This window comes from Bison bison, unplaced genomic scaffold (genome assembly GCF_000754665.1).
Source record: "Bison bison bison isolate TAMUID 2011002044 unplaced genomic scaffold, Bison_UMD1.0 scf7180017864355, whole genome shotgun sequence".
NCBI lineage: Eukaryota > Metazoa > Chordata > Mammalia > Artiodactyla > Bovidae > Bison > Bison bison.
Window position 1 is genome coordinate 945,320 of NW_011494927.1, and position 5,717 is coordinate 951,036.

Genomic DNA, 5,717 nt, shown 5'->3' on the forward strand with positions numbered 1-5,717 from the left:
AACCTACTCAAACTCTTCCAGAAAATTGCAGAGAAAGGTAAACTTCCAAACTCATTCTATGAGGCCACCATCACCCTAATACCAAAACCTGACAAAGATCCCACAAAAAAAGAAAACTACAGGCCAATATCACCGATGAACATAGATGCAAAAATCCTTAACAAAATTCTAGCAATCAGAATCCAACAACACATTAAAAAGATCATACACCATGACCAAGTGGGCTTTATCCCAAGGATGCAGGGTTCTTCAATGTCTGCAAATCAATCAATGTAATACACCACATTAACACATTGAAAAATAAAAACCATATGATTATCTCAATAGATGCAGAGAAAGCCTTGGACAAAATTCAACATCCATTAATGATAAAAACCCTCCAGAAAGCAGGAATAGAAGGAACATACCTCAACATAATAAAAGCTATATATGACAAACCCACAGCAAACATTATCCTCAATGGTGAAAAATTGAAAGCATTTCCCCTAAAGTCAGGAACAAGACAAGGGTGCCACTTTCACCACTAGTATTCAACAAAGGTTTGGCCACAGCAATCAGAGCAGAAAAAGAAATAAAAGGAACCAAAGTGGAAAAGGAGAAGTAAAACTCTCACTGTTTGCAGATGACGTGATCGTCTACATAGAAAACCCTGAAGACCCCACCAGAAAATTACTAGAACTAACCAATGAATATAGTAAAGTTGCAGGATATAAAATCAACACACAGAAATCCCTTGCATTCCTATACACTAATAATAAGAAAATAGAAAGAGTAATTAAGGAAACAATTCCATTTACCATCACAGCGAATAGAATAAAATACTTAGGAATATGTTTACCTAAAGAAACTAAAGACTTATATATAGAAAATTATAAAACACTGGTGAAAGAAATCAAAGAGGACACTAATAGATGGAAAAATATACCATGGTCATGGATCGGAAGAATCAATATAGTGAAAATGAGTATACTACCCAAAGCAATCTATAGATTCAGTGCAATTCCTATCAAGCTACCAATGGTATTTTTCAGAGAGCTCGAAAAAATAATGTCACAATTTGTATGGAAATACAAAAAGCCTCAAATAGCCAAAGCAATCTTGAGAAAGAAGAATGGAACTGGAGGAATCAACTTGCCTGACTTCAGGCTCTACTACAAAGCCACAGTCATCAAGACAGTATGGTACTGGCACAAAGACAGAAATATAGATCAATGGAACAAAATAGAAAGCCCAGTGATAAATCCGAACCTCTTTTTAAAATTATTAAACCATCTTTTGCTAGCATTAAATTCTCCAGTTTTAGTTTCATCACCTGCTTGCTTTAAATTGTCATGTAATGATTTTGCTTTTTCTTGACTCATATTAGAGTCTACAGATATGCCTTTCTTTTAGCAACCCTGCCTCCATGTGAAAGTTGCATTTTCAATATAAGATAAAAAGTATTTTGTATTTTCTTTTCCAATCTGGATTCCTTTTATTTCTTTTTCTTCTCTGATTGCCATGGCTAGGACTTCCAAAACTATGTTGAACAATAGTGGTGAGAGTGGGCACCCTCGGTGTATTCCTGATCTTACAGGAAATGCTTTCAGTTTTTCAACATTGAGAGTAATGTTTGCTATGTGCTTGTATATGGCCTTTATTAAGTAAAGGTATGCAAAGTTTCTGGAGAGTTTTATCATAAATGGGTGTTGAATTTTGTCTAAAACTTTTGCTGCATCTATTGAGATTATCGTATCATATCATATCATATGCTTTTATCCTTCAGTTTGTTAATGTGGTGTATTACATTGACTGATTTGCATATATTGAAGAATCCTTCATTCCTAAGATAAATCTCAGTTGACCATAGAGTATGACCCTTTTAATGTATTGTTGGATTCTGTTTGCTAGTATTTTGTTGAGGATTTTTGTATCCATGTTCATCAACGCTATTGGCCTGTTATTTTCCTTTTTTGTGTGGTTTCTTTGTCTGGTTTTGGTGTCAGGGTGCTGGTGGCCTCATAGAATGTTTCTCCCTTTGCAATTTTTTGGAAGAGTTTGAGAAGGGAATGTGTTAGGTATTCTCTAAATGTTTCATAGAATTCACCTGTGAAGTCATCTGGCCCTGGGCTCTTGTTTGTTGGAAGATTTTAATCACAGTTTCAGTATTTGTGAACAGTCTGGTCATATTTTTTAATTTCTTCTTGGTTCCGTCTTGGAAGGTCATCCAGGAATTTGTCCATTTCTTCCAAGTTGTCCATTTTATTGGCATAGTTGCTTGTGGTAGTCTCTTAGAAATCCTAGCATTTCTGCAGTGTCAGTTGTAACTTCTGTCACTTTTTGCAGATGACATGATACTGTAGAAAATCCTAAAGATGCCACCAGAAAACTGCCAGAGTTAATCAGTGGATTTAGTAAAGTCATATGATATAAAATTAATACACAGAAATTTCTTGCACTCCTATACACTAACAGCAAAAAATCAGAAAGAGAAATTAAGGAGACTCCCATTCACCACTGCAGCAAAAAGAATAAATACCCAGGAATAAACTTACCTGGGAGACAAAATACCTGTGAAGAAAACGATAAGACAATGATGAAAGAAATCAAAGATAACACAAACGGAGAGATATAACATGTTCTTGGATTTGAAAATGAATATTGTGAATATGACTACATTACCCCCAAATTCAATACAATCTCTATCAAATTACCAATGCCTTTTACTCAGAACTTGAACAAAACATTTTATGATTTCTTTTTTATTGTTTTGCAAATTTTATTTTATCTTAAAAAATATGTTTCAGGAGTACAGCATTATGATTTGATATCTATGTACACTACAGAGTGATCACTACCACAAATGTAGTTGCCATATATCATCCCCTTCACCCAATTTACCCACTGTCCTTCATTTCCCCTCTGATAACTACTAATCTAAAGCAATGACAAACCTAGACATAGTGTTGAAAAGCAGAGACATTACTTTGCCATCAAAGGTCTGTCTAGTCAAAGCTATGGTTTTTTCAGTTGTCATGTATGGATATGAGAGTTAGACTATAAAGAAAGCTAAGTGCCAAAGAATTGATGCTTTTGAACTGTGACGTTGGAGAAGACTCTTGAGAGTCTCTTGGACTGCAAGGACATCAAGCTAGTCAATCCTAAAGGAAATCAGTCCTGAATATTCATTGGAAGGACTGAAGCCAAAGCTGAAGCTCCAATGTTTTGCCCACCTGTTGTGAAGAACTGACTCACTGGAAAAGATCCTGATGCTGGGAAAGACGGAAGTCAGGAGGAGAAGGGGACAACACAGAATGAAATGGTTGGATGGCATCCGTGACTCAATGGACATGAGTTTGAGCAAGCTCTGGGAGTTGGTGATGGACAGGGAGGCCTGGAGTGCTGCAGACCGTAGGGTTGCAAAGAGTTGGACATGACTGGGCGACTTGAATAACAGCAATCACTAATGTGTTCTGTTTGTTTTTTGTTTATTTTTGTTTGTTCATTTGTTTTGCTTTTAGATTCTGCATATGGGTGAGATCAAATGGCGTTTTTCTTTCTCTCTCTGATTTATCTTAGTATAATACTTTCAAGGTCTATCCATGTTTGTTGTAAATAGCAGGGTTTTATTCCTTTTTATGGTTGAGTGATATTCCATTAGAACTATGGCTTTTCTTGCCTCCCCCTAAGTCTTCCATAGTCTCTTTTTATATCCTCTCCTGCTACTGTCCACCTTTACCACAGTGCTCTAGGCACAAAATTTTTGTTACTTTAACACAAGTAAGTGTGTTTGGGTCTTTGTTTTTTCCTTTCACTTGCAATCTCATTACCAACATTGCTGAATTCCGCTTCCTCTCCTACTTCAAGAATCTGCTGAAATATAAGGATTTTTGCTGGTATTTTCTTGACTATATGATTTTTTCAAAGATTTATTTATTTTTTAATTGAAGGATAATTGCTTTACAGGATTTTATTATTTTCTGTCAAACATCAACATGAATTAGCCATAGGTGTACAGAGGTCCCCACCCTCTTAAAACTCCCTCACATCTCCCTCCCAATCTCACTCTTCTAGATTGTTACAGAGCCCCTGTTTGAGTCATACAGCAAATTCCCATTGACTATCTGTTTTGCATATGGTAGTGTAAGTTTCCATGTTACTCTCTCCATACATCTCACCCTCTCCTCCCCTCTCCCTGAAGTCTGTTCTCTGTTTCTCCATTGCTGCCTTGCAAATAAATGATAATCAGTATCATCTTTATAAATTCCATATATATGTGTTATATCTTTCTCTTTCTGACTTACTTCACTCTATTTAATAGACTCAGGGTTCATCCACCTCATTAGAACTGACTTAAATGCTTTCCCTTTTATGGCTGAGTAATATCCAACTGTGTATATGTACCACAGCTTCTTTATCCATTCATCTGTCAATGTACATCTAGGTTGCTTACATGTTCTAGCTATTGTAAATAGTCCTGCAATGAACAATGGGACACGTGTCTTTTTCAGCTTTGGTTTCCTCTGAGCATATGCCTAGGAGTGGGATTTCTGGGTCATATGGTGGTTTTATTTCTAGTTTTTAAAAGAAATCTTCATACAGCCTTCTTTAGTGGCTGTATCAATTTACATTGTACCAGCATCCTTTTCAACATTTATTGTTTGTAGACTTTTTGATGATGGCCATTCTGACTGATGTGAGGTGGTATCTCACTGTAGTTTTGATTTGCATTTCTCTAATAGTGAGCAATGTTGAGCATCTTTTCACGTGTTTATTAGCCGTCTGTATGTCTTCTTTGGAAAAATGTCTGTTTAGGTCTTTCCCCCTCTCTTTCATTGGGTTGTTTGTTTTTCTGGTATTGAGTTGTATGAGCTGCTTGTATATTTTGGAAATTTATCCTTTGTCAGTTGTTTCCTTTGCTATTATTTTCTCCCATTCTGAGGGTTGTCTTTTCACCTTGTTTATAATTTCCTTTGCTGTGCAAAAGCTTTTAAATTTAATTAGGTCCCACTTGTTTATTTTTGTTTTTATTTGCATTACTCTAGGAGGTGAGTCATAGAGAATCTTGCTTTGATTTATGTCATTCAGTGTTCTGCCTATGTTTTCCTCTAAGGGTTTTATAGTTTCGGTCTTCCATTTAGGTATTTAATCCATTTTTAGTGTATCTTTGTGTATGATGTTAGGAAATGTTCTAATTTCATTCTTTTGCTGTCTAGTATTCCAAACACCACTTATTGAAAAGGCTATCTTTGCCCCATTTTATATTCTTGCCTCTTTGGTAAAAAATGAGGTACCCATAGGTGCATGGGTTTATCTCTGGGCTTTCTATCTTGTTCCATTGGTCTATATTTCTGCTTTTGTGCCAGTATTGTACTGTCTTGATGAATGTAGCTTTGTAGTATAGCCTGAAGTCAGGAAGGTTGATTCCTCCAGCTCCACTCTTCTTTCTGAAGACTGCTTTGGCTATTTGAGGTCCTTTGTGTTTCCATACGAATTGTGAAATTTTTTGTTCTAGTTCTGTGAACAATGCCATTGGTAATTTGATAGGGATTGCATTGAATCTGTAGACTGAGTTTGGTAGTATAGTCATTTTCATAATATTGATTCTTCCTACCCAGGAACATGGAATATCTCTCCATCTGTTTATATCATCTTTGATTTCTTTCATCAGTGTCTTATAATTTTCCATTTATGGTTCTTTTTCCTCCTTAAGTAGGTTTATTCCTAGATATTTTATT